Raw genomic sequence first — 14,521 nt, 5'->3', positions numbered from 1 at the left:
CACACATATACCTGATTCAGATGTTTTTCCAGCTTTTGCATAGACATTCATTTTTATTCCCTTAACATGTGCATTAGTTTTTTATAGTGATAAATATAAATATAGTGATTTACAGCTAAAATAGATGCCCACCATCTTCTGTGACACAATGTATTGCTTTCCCCTGCTGAGCACTCTGTTTTAGCAAAAGAGGTAGTAATAGAATTTTAATCAAGCTTTTTAGAGTTAATTTGTTTCTGATACCAATTCCACCTTTGTTAACCATTTGGAAGTACAAACTTTAACAACTACTACTTCTCTTTAACCTAACATAAGGTCTAGGCAAACTCCTTGAGGGTATTACACTTTCATTACACTTTGTTGTGTTTGGGAGACAAAGGTGGAAACCTGTTGAAATTGTTTAGCATTAACATTTTGCAACATAACCATAGTACATATTGTTATATTTTTAACATTTTTGCTATAACATACTTATTACTATATTTTAATATTTTATAAAGGTGCAAACAAGTTTATAAAAACCCAAATAAGAAACTGACATTTTGTTAATATTACCTTTTCATTAATATTGAGGATCCCCTTACTTTTTTTTCCCTTTGAATATTTTTTTTTCTTTGTAATTACATTATTTGTTGAGGCAAACATATATGTACACATATTTATAACTTAGGCCTCTGCAAAAGTCTGAGAGGGACTGAGGGACCCTCTGCCAAATTGCCGCCAAAGAGCGGGACGTGCCACCCCGTTCCGTTGGCCGCCCCAAGCACCTGCTTGCTGCGCTGGTTCCTGGAGCCGGCCCCGATTGTTAGCTCTGAGTGAGGAGTGGGGCTTTGTGGGTTAAAGCAGGAGATTGGGAACCCAAACCCCTGGTGTTTATTTTGGCTCTGAGAGGAGAGTGGAAGTTGTTACATGCTCTTGCAAAACTTGAATTTGTTCCCCCAGTGTGTGTTGCTTTTGTCTGCATGCCAAATGGATTGCGAAGAGTCCCTTCCGTGATGCAGTTAACTGTTTATGAGCAACTCCATGAGTTAATGCATCAATTCTGGGTTTTAACCTGCTCGCACTTAGCTTTTGACATTAAGATTCTTTCTTATCCACTCCCCTGCAATCGAGTAACAGTTCCTTCCTCCTAATATGTTCTGTTAACTGCTCCATTTTCTCCTTCATCTGATTTACCAGTCTGGTGAAAGTATTGTTTGCTACTTCTTACTCCTGTGCACTTATTTCTCCCATTCTGACAGGCACCAGCCTAGGTCTCTGTTTAGGTTTTACCAGAACCTGGCTCCCATCATACAGTGATGGTTGCAGTATGGTGCCCCCTGCCCATGGATTGCTTGGTGGTTCTTGGTCTGGGTCATTCCCAATGTCCCCATTCCAGCAACCATTCCAATCGTTCCATGTTCCATCTTTTAATTTTGCTCAGGCCACCTTTTTCCATTTCTGTCCCCATTCTTCAGGCACTGTACAATTACCCAAAGTCTGCTCTTGCCAAACAAGATTCATAATGGGGGATGGCACTTCTGTTTTATGCAGATTGTCTACAGCGGTTCCTCATTTTCTATTCTGTTCCTGTGCTTTCCAGTGCTCTGTTACTTCTTCTAATTGTTTTGGGTCTTCTATGAATTGCTCTGCCAATTTCAAGGCATATTGTCTAAGCCAACTCACTGCCATATCCATTATTTCAATATTCTACCCTTATTATTACTTTTTAAAACCTCTGCCTTTGTCATCTCTTTACATATTCCAGTCCATGTTTCCCCATTATCCTTTTTAAACTCATATGGACCTCGTTTGCTGGCTATCCAGAGTGTCCATACCTCATCAAACACTGTTGAGATATTTAGGGAGGGGAGGAGAGGATTACCTCTCTCTAATTTATTAATCTGTTTTTGATAGAGATGGGGTGAATTTCAATTCCCTTCAATATTGCCAGCCTGGCATTCCCACGTCTGTATGTAACCTCCAATATCGAGGTTGTTTTAACATGGTTTGTTAAATGTGTGTTTGTTACACACATAAAATGCATTCCCATCTAAGCACTGAAATAGCATTAGGGTTCTGGGCCACCTTTCCCGGAAAAGACACATAAACTCCAGAACAACAGAAGGGTTAATATTTAACATACACTTTTTGCTTTCACTTTCCTTGGTCATAGTTCAGTCCTTTTGTATTCAGAGTGTGCAATCCATTCCCCACAGGCACACTCTCAAATCCCATTTTAATCCCTTGGTTTTATTAACACTGGAGCCCCCGCATCTGGCACCGAAGGATGGAGAACCTTCCGGATTGTGGTCCAGTTTAATTCTCTGAAAAAGGTAAGAGCCTCTGTTTTAATTCCAAATCCTCTGCTTGTGTTGAGGGGTGTGGCTGCATTCACTTCAGGGGAGTTCTAACTACGCTCATTGGCTCGGGGGCCACATTAAGGAAAACGGTGCCTGGATTCTATAGCTGAGTTCATAGTGGCAAGAATGCTTGATGGAGGACTGGACTTTATGACCTCTCGAGGTTCCTTCCAGTCCTATGATTCTATAATTCTATGATTGTGATTCTTTGAACAAATGTGCCACCTCTTCTTGATATTTTCCTCTTTTATTTGGTTGGTTGATCTGTCTGAGGGTTAACTAGCAGATAAAACAGAATGCAGAGGCAGTGGTGGATTATCACATGGGCCCGTGGGGCCCATGACCAGGGGCCCTGGACAATTTTGGGGCCCCACAGGAGTGCTGGAACTCTGCCCCCGCCCCCTGTTCCTCCTCTCCTGCCCCCCATCCCTATGTCCTGTTCCTCCTCTCCCCCTGAGGGCCTTTCCCCTGGCTCGGTCAGAAGATGAAGCCTGTGGTAGGGTGAGATTATTCCCCCTACCCTCATGCGGAGCTGGCTTTCCCACCCCTGCATGACGCAGAGCTAGCTTAAGGCCCCCCCTTAACCCCCATTCCGAGCACTGCGCAGAGCTGGCCTGAGGGCCCCTACCCCATGTGGTGTGGAGCTGGCTAGGGTTTCCAGTTTTGGTAGGATGTATTCCTGGAGATTTCATCACATGACCCAATCTTTAATTAAACATTAATCTTTAATTCCTGGAGACTCCAGGCCAATCCTAGAGAGTTGGCCACCCTAGACCTGGCCTGAGTCCCTCCTCCTGTCTGGAGCTGACCTGAACTTCCCCTGCCCCATGCTGGCCCCAGCCGCACCCCCAAACATTCCTCTGTTTCCCCCTAGGGGGGCATGCCCCATAGTTTGGGGACCACGGCCCTTGGCTGTGGTAAGAGCCACCCAGGGAGCCCAGGTATGTAGGGAGCCCCTGACCCTCCACCTGCCCTGGGCGGGGGGTTAGAGGCCCAAGTGAAGCTTCTGACCCATGTCCCTGCCCTCTGGGGCACACTGCCCAGAGCAGGTAGAGGGTCCAGGGCTCTCCACAGTGGCCCAGGCTCCCTGGGAAGCTCTTACCACAGCCTGGCTTCTAGTTCTGGCTAGGCCAGGGGGTGAGGCCTTGGGGGGGAAGAGGAAGAGCAAGGGGTGGGGCCCCATGGCAGGGGGAGGATATGGGTGGCCCCAATGTTCTTTGTGCTCAGGGCCCCATATATCTTAATCTACCTCTGTGCAAAGGTTATAGTCCATCTCTTCTGATGATTCATCTTTTGACTTCAGGCAAGTCACGTGTTAACAGCTTCAGCCTTTAGTGCCACCAGATGCAAAATAAGAATGATACAATATATCCACCATTTTAAAGTACCTGAAATCTTCATCTGTTGAGGTTCTATTAAATCAAAATTTTGTTGTATTAATAATAATAATAATAATAATAATAATAATAATAATAATAATAATAATAATAATAATAATATATTGGTCTCTGTCTGATTGTTTCTATAAGATTGTGTTATAATACCATGTACAGGTCAAATATAATTTAAAAAAAAATTCTAAATATTTCTGTGGATAAAAGCACAGTGCTCAGTTTGCTGTTACTCATGGGATTATGTTATTTCTTATGGCAGCTGCCAGATATTCCAGAGAGTGTTCACAGACCTCAAAAGTTAGATACATTTGTTATTCTTCTGTTTAAAATCTTTCTGTCATCCAACCAGAAAAAGTTCCAACTGCTGACCAAATATACACCATGAATAATGAGTAGTCACAGACAGGTCATAGGCTAAAACAGGTTCATCTTGTTTATTTGGTAAATACTTACAAAAATAATAATGTTTGTTTGTTTTATCTGCCTAAGAAAGAAAGTGCCGTCTGTTATGGTGAAAGGTGCAAATGGCTAGCACATTACAGTCATTGATGGATAATCCCCCAGCACAAAATGCCCCACAGAAAAGGTTGAAGATACCACACAGTAAGGTCCCCAAGAGTGCTATTATGGGCTCTGTGTGGTCAAATAAGTCTTCTTTGGCTTGTACATACACAAGCACTCAGAGAAATTATTTTGAATTTACTAAAGGGGTGAATTTAAAGTCAATTAGTTAAACTGTATTAAACTCCTGTGTGGATGCTCTCATTCAGAATTAAAGTAGACTAAATTAAACCAAAATAAAGTCAAATAAAAGCCATTTGAATTCTAAATAAGAGCACCCACATCAGGAATTAATCCACTTTAAAAATACAGTCAGATTCTTTTTTCCAAGTGTCCCTATGTAGACAAGATCTTGTGTCTCTGGCTTAGTCTACAGCTAAAATTTAGGTTGACATAGCAACTATGCTCAGGTATGGGAAAATCCAGAAAGAGAGATACAAACTTTTGATATTACACAGAACTCTTCTTCAGGTCTAGGAAATTTACTCAGGGCAGGTCTTCACTACGGGGGGGGGGGGGTCGATTTAAGCTACGCAAATTCAGCTACGCGAATAGCGTAGCTGAATTCGACGTATCGAAGCCGACTTACCCCGCTGTGAGGATGGCGGCGAAATCGACCTCCGCGGCTCCCCGTCGACGGCGCTTACTCCTACCTCCGCTGGTGGAGTAAGCGCGTCGATTCGGGGATCGATTGTCGCGTCCCGACGAGACGCGATAATTCGATCCCCGAAAGATCGATTTCTATTCGCCGATTCAGGCGGGTAGTGTAGACCTAGCCTCAGTGTCAGAGCTAAATGCACACCCCTAAGCAAGGGCACCAGAGCAAGGGAGGCCACGGGGCAATGATCTGCCCACTTTTGAAAGTGGTTGGGTATGTTGTGTCCCCTTTTCACCACAGGCCCGGCCCCCTGCAGCCAGGCTGGAGGCTGGAGCCCAGCTCCGTAAAAGCGACCCACAGAACCTGTGCAGCTGGGGGGAGCCTCAGACCCTCCACCTGCCCAAGCTATGGGGGAGGACTGAGAGCATCTCCTGGCCCATGTCCACCATCCCCCATACCCACAGCAGGTGGAGGGACTGCAGCTCCCCATAGGTGCCCAGGCAGCTCTTACCATGCCCTTGTGGCTGTGGCTCTTCAGCCCCTGAGGCCCCGCCCCCAGGCCAGGCTGGGAGCCAGAGCTGGGTCTCAGTAAGAGCCATGTGGGCAGCTGTGGGGAGCTGAGGACCCTCCACCTGCCCTGGTTGTAAGGTTCAGGGGTGGAGACATGGGTTTGGGGCCACTCTCAGCCCCTCCCCCCCCGCTCTGGCTTTTGGCTTGGCCAGGAGGCAGCACCTAGGGGGAAGAGGAGGGGCAGGGGTGGGGCCCTCACTTTTAGGAATAATCTGCTGCCCCTGCCCCAGACTAGCCCCTTGGTGTACACCCAGCTAGGTCAATGGAAGATTGCTTCTGTTGACCTGGGTACCATCACTCAGAGATGTGGAGCTCCTACATCAACAGACATACCCCTTCTGTCAATGTAGGCTGCATCTGTGGGTTATGCTGTCTTAGCCACAGAGCCATAGCTTTGCTGCTTTAGTTCCTGTAGAGTAAACATGGCCTCAGGACAGTAGCACAAAAGGACGGTAGATGCTTATGTAAGGGGACAGTTATCCCCTTACTAACATTCAGTGGGGGTGTCAAGGCTGTATCCCCACTTTGAACTTTAGGGTACAAATGTAGGGGCCTGCATGAGGACTTCTAAGCTTAACTACCAGCTTAGTTCTGGTCTGCTGCCACCATTCCCTACCCTGGGAAGCTTTTAGAAACTTTTCACCAATTCCCTGGTGAATACAGATCCAAATTCCTTGGATCTTAAACAAGGAGAAATTGACCCTTCCCCCTTCCTTCCTTTCACCAACTCCTGGTGAATACAGATCCAAACCCCCTTGGATCTTAAGACAAGGAGAAATCAATCAGGTTCTTAAAAAGAAGGCTTTTAATTAAAGAAAAAGGTAAAAATCATCTCTGTAAAATCAGTATGGAAAATAACTTTACAGGGTAATCAAACTTAAAGAGCTCAGAGGACCCCCCTCTGTCTTAGGTTCAAAGTACAGCAAACAAAGATAAACACTCTGGTAAAAGGTACATTTACAAGTTGAGAAAACAAAGTAAATCTAAGACGCCTTGCCTGGCTTTTACTTACAATTTTGAAATAAGAGAGACTTGTTTAGAAAGATGGGGAGAACCTGGATTGATGTCTGGTCCCTCTCAGTCCCAAGAGCGAACAACCCCTTAAAACAAAGAGCACACACAAAAGCCTTTCCCCCCCCCCAAGATTTGAAAGTATCTTGTCCCCTTATTGGTCCTTTGGGTCAGGTTTCAGCCAGGTTACCCGAGCTTCTTAACCCTTTACAGGTAAAAGGATTTTGGAGTCTCTGGCTAGGAGGGATTTTAGTACTGTACACAGGAGAGCTGTTACCCTTCCGTTTATAGTTATGACAGGGGGTGTTTTGGTTGGCTAGCTCCCAGTACCAAAAGGGGAAGGATCGATGGGAAATCTGGAGCCTGAGACTGACAGTCTCCAGGAACAATGGGGAGAGGCCAATGCTCCAGGTCAGCCTGATTGACAGAGCGGGCAGGCTAATCAGGGAGTCAGGAGGCTGGGGGGGGTCCCGTCCTCCGTGTGAACTGGAATTGCCTGGGTCAGACAGAGTGGGTCCGAGCTAAGGAGAGAGCAGGGGCCCAAGCTAAGCTGCTGGGAGCAGAGTTGCAGCCCCAAAACCAGAGCACAGCCCAGAGAGAGCAGACCTGCCCTGGGAGCAGAGCTGTAGCAACCAGAGCCAGAGAAGCAGCCCAGGGAGCTGAAGGCAGAGCAGCAGCAGCAGCCGTGCTGAGGCAGTGTGGAGCTGGAGCTGGGGCTGGGGCTGGAGCAGTCCGGAGCTGGGTGCAGTGAGCAGCTGGGGAGAGGAGGGGGACCCTGGGCAGTGGGCCCAGCGCAGGGAGACGCCTCAGCCAAGAGGCTCTGCAGGCCAGACTTGGAGGGGGATCGTAACCCTGTCAGGGCGGGGGCGACGCTGGGAAGAAGGGTCCTGCCACCTAGAGCCTGAGAGCGTGTGGCCACCGCCAGAGCAAGTGTCCAACCCGCAGCGTCTCTGCAGCACAGCCAGGGCCTGAGAAGGAGGCCTGGGACCTACAAGGAACAGACTGTGAACTGCCCTGACGTTCCAGAGACACTGTTTGTGATGTTCCCTGCCACAGAGCGGGGTGATGGGTTTTCCTTTAACCTTTCCCATTTTTCCTTATTTCCTTTTTAAACTAATTGTTAATTAAATAAACTGTATTGCTTTAAATCTTATGTAATGATCAGTGGGTCAGGAAAGCATCCAGTGCAGAGAGAGTACCCCAGAGTGGGGACACTCTAGCCCCTGACCTGGGTGACCACAGGAAGGTTGGGGGTCGAGTCCCCCAGGAATCCTGGGCCCAGCCTTGTTGGGGTTGCAAGGACTCTGCCAGACAGGAGTGCAAGGGGAGTCCTTGAGGGCAGGGAGGCCTCTGGGTAAAGGAAGTGGGAGCGAGGACTCTGATCCTTCCGCTAGCCCATTTCACCGGGGTAGTGCAGAAGCCAGGGAAGTTCCCCACAATAGCGGGACCATACCCCCGCTTACACTTAGACGCACCTTCCCAGGTGAGCAGTCCTGGACTAGGGCTTTCCCACAGCCCTGGGTGGCACGTGATCTGCTGGCTTGGAGATGCTACCCCTCAACCCCACCCATTCTACCCAAAGCCCCACCCCTTCAGTGCCCCCCACCAGAGCCCCCCACCGCAGTCGTCGGCCCCTGCCTCAGGCTAGTGACCCAGAGCGCCAGGAGGACGGACATCACGGCCCTAGTGCCAGCCCCTCTCCTGCAGCCCCAGCACGGCAGGAGGACAGGCAGCATGCCCCCCCCCGACCCCACCTCCCACACACCCCAGACCTGGAGTGCCGGGAGAGCGAGCAGCCCAGCCCCAGGATCATAGGCACGGGAACTAGGGTTGCGGGGGATGCTGCAGCATGCCTGGGCTCCCAGCTGCCAGCCCTGTGCCCGGGGTCTCAGTTGGTGGCCCAATGCCTGGGGTCCTGGCTACTGATCTCACGCGCCCAGGGCTCCGGCTGCTGCCCCGTACACTTGAGGCTTTTCTACCGCCCTGCATGCCTGGGGTCCCAGCTGCCGGCACTGTGTGCCCGGGGTCCCGGCTGTCAGCCTCAGCTATGGAGGGGGGGGGGGGTAGAAAGGGGGAAGGGAGCTGGCTTTCAGCACCCCCACTATTAAAAATGTTGCAGTATCACTGCTCAGGACAAGCCTGCCAGCCCCAGCCTGAGCTGGGCCCACAGCACATGGGAAGAGCTGATTCATAGCAGAGTGAGAAGCAGGGGAGGGACTGGGGGTGCAGCATGGGCAGGGCCACACCTGGCTGTTTGGGGAGGCACAGCCTTAGGGTGACCAGATGTCCCGATTTTATAGGGTCAGTTCCAATATTTGGGGCTTTTTCTTATATAGGCTCCTATTACCCCCATTCCCTGTCCTGATTTTTCACACTTGCTGTCATAGAATCATAGAATATTAGGGTTGGAAGGGACCTCAAGAGGTCATCTAGTCCAACCCCCTGCGCAAAGCAGGACCAATCCCCAGGTGTCACCCTACACAGCCTCCCCTGCCTATGATACCCTCCACCCATGTCCACAGCTAAAAACTCAGGGACTGGGGTAGAAAGAGGAGTCTATGAATCAGTATGTCTGTAGAGAGAGATACAGAGACCCAAGACAGCTGCCAGTCAGGACAGGTTGGCAGTGCCTGAACAGAGATTGCTGCAGACGGGAGTGGTTTATGTTTTTTTGTTACCCCTGTTCCAGGGAACAGGACTCGTGTACATTTAATAAATAAACAGTATCACTGATTTGGCCTGTAAATGTGAAACTGTCCTGCTGGGCCCTGAATTCGGCAACTTTTTTTGTTTAGTTTAGGTTTTTTTTTTTTTAATTTAGCTTTTAAAAAAAACAAGAAATAAAATAAATAAAATAAAACATGTGCCTATCCAAGAATCTGGGTTTCCCTGCCATAAATTGCAAATAAAATTAGAAAGCCAAGGTGGGTTAGGAAGCATCTTTTATTGGACTAACTTCTGTTGGTGAGAGAGACAAGCTTTCAAACTTACAGAGAGCTCTTCTTCAGCTCTGGAAAGCTTACTGACAGTGTCACAGCTAAATACAAGATGGAACAGATTGTTTATCATAAGTAGTTAACACACATTTCAAGGGACCAAAATAAAATTAAAATAAAATAAAACAAGTGTTTATCCAAGGATCTGGGCATCCCTGCCATAAATTATAATTAAACAAATACAATTACACAGCCAGCCGAACATAAAACTCCCATCCAAGAACTCTGATTCCCCTCAAAAGCCTTTCTCTGCAGCATATGGCAGTGAAATGGACTGAAAGCTTCCACATATTATTTCAAATGGAAACTTCTTGACTTGCAGAACTGTCCAATTCACATCATATATACAGAGAAGTTAGATAAAAAACATAAAAACTTTTGCTGGCAGGTTGCAACGTAACACAACTTTATTACTTAGCTTTCAGAAGGACAACACACATGAACCAAAAACAGAGAGAGACAAAGCAGGCTGCTCTCTAAAAACAGAGAAGTACAACTCACCCAACTTTAGCCTGACTGCTTGCACACTGACTCTGATCCCATGCTTCTTTACCGAGCCTCCTGCCTTCAAGCAGGACCAGGAAAACTCCTGAAAATGTAAAGCCAGGAATCATAATGTTAGCGCAGTTTTCAATACATACATCATATGAACCTCATTATGTTTTGCTTTCTGCCTTTCTCCCCTGATTAGGCTGATGGTGTGGAGGGGCATGTGCCTTTCCAATGACTCCAATTCAGCAACCATCACTTTTCAGTAAAATACATGCTGAACTTAAAAGGGATTTATGTGGGTAGTTTGCTGAACTGGGGCTTATAACAGGTACTCTCTCATCTTTTCAGTATCTCACTATTTTGACTCTGATAAATCAGTCTGCGTATGAGGAAGGGCAACAGGTACACTGATATCTCTGCTATGAGGGGCTAACTTCTCTCCCAGCTTTCTCCATTCAGAGCTCCCATATGTATGTTTCAAATCCTACCCTAAGGGCCAAATGAGCCTGTATCAAAACAATTTATTGTGAATAATATTGTGAATGTCTAGTGCTTTTCCAATGGACTTTTTTCATATGTGACACAGAATTACATGTTTCAGAGTAGCAGCCGTGTTAGTCTGTATCCGCAAAAGGAACAGGAGTACTTGTGGCACCTTAGAGACTAACAAATTTATTACATGTTATTTTCAGTGAGATTCAGGAGAAAGAAGTAGGTTTTGGCTACACCTGGCAATTCTGACAGCACAATCTTTAGCGCCACTAGATAAGCCTGAGGAGTTTCTTGGTTGTCTGCTCTAGGAGAACATTCACACACCTCAGTGTAAGGTGACAGAGGAATGTGAGATGGTCTCAGTATGTACCACATCTTCTGCACTATGTGCTTAATGCAACAAATGGGCATGTCAGAGCTGATAGTAAAATAACAGAGATACATTGAGACTGGTGCTGAGGAGATTGCTGGAGGTGCAGCAATAAACATGGTGTGGATATCAGAGTCCATGAACGGCTGAGAGAGAGAACAGACAGGAGGGGGATGGGGGTGGCTGACAATATAATGAGTCAAAATCTTCCCTGGAGTAACACCATTGTGAATATCTGTGTTGAATTTGGTCAAGTAGGTCTGTTATGTGCACTCCATTCGGGAAGAAACAGAAAGTCCTAAAAAATATTCAGAGCCTTAACTTCCACCCAAAGGGCTCATGAATGGTGAGTTTAGAGTGAAAGTTTTCTTGGTGAAAAATACCACCAGGAGTCTGCAGAGACAATCTGCAGGAACAGAACCCCACTAATTACACCTCACTCTGCTGCTGTCACTCCTGTTGAGTAATGCCTCACTCTACCAGTGGTCACCCTAGCCAAGAGCTTCAAAATGGACTAGTCATGTGTAGCCTGATTTAGGATGTACTGATAATATTAATTTGGATAATATTTAATTTATTAATTTATTTTTATTTGATCTTAATAATAATATTACTAATTATCATCATCAATATTAAATAGTATGGGTTTTAGGCTCGCCAGTCTGTTTGATCAAAAGATAAAAGTTCTTGTCCTGAATCAGGCTCCACAGAATTTATAAAGGACCCTCAGGGGTATGACAGGAAGCTCACACTGAGACAGATATAGCCTTAAAGACTGTTTATTAAAATTAATAATAGTAAGTAAATGGTAAAATACCCAGAGTTACAAAGTTACAATGGCATTACTGCTATTTAAAAGATACATATGATAATATAGTATGATATGCAACAAAGCTTTGGTTAACATACTCACACCCTTCCTTGATAACCTGGTGGTAAGAGACACAGGACCAGCCTTGCGGTTCAGGTTTCTCAATTCTTGAGTGAGGGATGCAGTGCTTAGAAAATGCTAAGCTATCAAAGCTGACTAGGGTTTACTTGACTAACTTCAACTTAAATCAAAACCTAATAAACAAACTAAGAATAAAACGTAGGGAAACCGAGCTTAGCCTAGTTCCCTTGAAAGTTAAAGTTTAAGAAGAACAAGTATAGCCTACAAATAGTAGCAGTCATCGTAGATAGATAGAGTGGAGGAAGTAAATGAGAACAGAGCAAAGTGAGAACAGAGATAGTGAGAAATGGAGATACTCTATTGAGATGAGTTACCTATTTTATAGGGCAAATGACAGACATCCTTCCTCTTATGCCCAAATTTCATTCCTCACCCACAGAAATGTTAGGGTACACTTACACCGTAGGCTAATATGTATGTGCATATTGATGACAGGTATGTACGCACATCAGTCTCTTGTGGTGTACTTGCTAAGTCTGTGAGAAAAAACCCCTATGCCATTTTCCATTGTCTATTGGTCTAGATAAAAGGTCATAGACATAGGCGTGGGTACTCATCTATTTAGGTAACAAGCTATAGGTCAACTTTGCTTTCTAAGTAAAAGGTCTTAATATAGATATGCTAACTTTGCTTTAGCTTAATATACAGGATATGGCCTGTAGGTCTCTTGCATTACAGCCAAACTTACTTTAATATAAATCTATAAACCTATTACATCAAATACTTAAACTATAAGAAAAGATATATATATATATATAGATAGATAGATAGATAGATAGATATAGATATATACAAACACAAGCAAGCAGGTTAGTCCTATAAGCTACACATGTTGGGTGCCCAGTTTGAGAGACCTTGAAGGGCCTGAATTTCAGAAAGAGCTGAGAAGCCCCACTCTGAATGTCAGGCCTTCTTAAGGTCTCTCAAGCTGGGCACCCAAAATCAACAGTCAGTTTAGAAACACTTGGCCATTGAGTTCATTAGGACTGTTTATGGTGTAGGGTACCAATCCGCACGCGTCAAGCCCACAGTGTCCATGTTTAAAGAAGGCTGAGCTCAGCAGTACAATCATCCTCAGACAGCAGAACCCACAGCCCCCTCTGACTTCAATGCCAGACATTTCCCTCTCATGTCTTTAGATTTTCACAGTCAAATTACATCTGCTTCCTATGTTGCTGCAACAGGGAAAAGGTTGATACAATTTGGACCTCAGATTTAAAAATATTAAGCATCAGTTTGTTTCTTCAGATATTTATCTATTTTTTCAGCAAACTGGAGATTGGTTTGTGTAGTGTCACAAATTATATGGTTTTTAGAAAGATATTTGGACTCAGAAAGTAACTCAAACATGACAATAGTAATTTACATTTAAAGAAAGATACATTTGACAATGTAGGGCTTGTCTACATGGGGATTCTGAGGAAAATGAATCCAAATTAATAGTTTAATTAATCCATTTTAAATTCACACATTTTTCTACTCTGGAATAATTTTTTGAGTGCCCCCATGTACACAAAACCTTTTGTGCTGATAGCTTATGTAGATTTTTTTAGTGACCTATGTCTTTAAGGCTATGTCTACATTACAATAAAAAAGCCTGCAGCACCAAGTCTCTGAGCCCAGGTCAAATAACTTGGGATCGCTGGGCATTGACTGCGGAGCTAAAAATTTAGGGTTACCATATTTCTACAAGCAAAAAAGAGGACACTGGGGGGGAGGAGCCCCACTCTAGCCCCGCCCCCATCCACTCCCTCCCACTTCCCACCCCCTGATTGTCCCCCTCAGAACCCCCAACCCCCCTGCTCATTGTCCCCTGACTGCCCCCTCCTGGGACCCCCCCACCCTCACTGCCCCCCTATGACCCTACCTGTCCCCTGACTGCCCCAACCCTTATCCACAACCCCACCCCATATTCACACCCCCGCCTCCAGATAGACCCCCGGGACTCCCATGCCCTATCCAACTGCTCCCCGCCCCCTGACAGGACCCCCAGAACTCCCAACCCATCCAACCCCCCCTGCTCCCTGTCCCAGACTGTCCCAACCCCTCTCCACACCTCTGCCCCCCTGACAGCCCCCCCAGAACCCCAGACCCATCTAAACCCCCCTGCTGCCTGTCCCTGACTGTCCCAACCCCTCTCCATGCCCCTGTCCCCCTGAGAGCCCCCCCCCCGAACTCCTGACCCATCCAACCCCCCCTCCCTGTCCCCTGACCAGGGCCGTCTTTAAAGAGTGCAGGAATCGGGCTGCGCTCCGGCCGGAGCTCCGGCCGGGGTTGCGGGGCTTGGGGGTGGGCCGGAGGTGCTCGGCCGGGGCTGGGCCGGCACGCTCGGCCGGAACCGGGGCCGCCGCCCTGGGGCCCGAGCCGGGCCGGAGCCGCTGGGCGCCGCTCGGCCCGGGCCAGAGGGAGCCGCTCGGCCAGGGCCGCGCCTCCCTGGAGCTCTCCTCCTCGCGCCCCCCCAGCTTACCTGCTGCTGCCTCCCACCTGCCCCTGCTTCTTTTCAGACTTCCCGCGAAGATCTGATTCACAGGAAGCAGGGGAGGGGGAGGAGCAGGTGAGCGGAGCGTTTAGGGGAGGGGAGGAGGGGGAAGACAGTTGCGGGGCCGGCGGCGTGGTAAGGCTGCAGGGGATGGGGGGAGCCGGGAAGGTGCTTTGGCTGCCCAGCAGCGCTTGGCCACCGCTTTTCTGTCTATAAATAGCCGACCGGGGGGAAATCCCGGACATTTTTAGATTTTTAAAAATC

Source organism: Emys orbicularis, chromosome 21 (assembly GCF_028017835.1).
Source record: "Emys orbicularis isolate rEmyOrb1 chromosome 21, rEmyOrb1.hap1, whole genome shotgun sequence".
Classification (NCBI taxonomy): Eukaryota; Metazoa; Chordata; order Testudines; family Emydidae; genus Emys; species Emys orbicularis.
Note: the sequence above shows the minus strand (reverse complement) of the source record.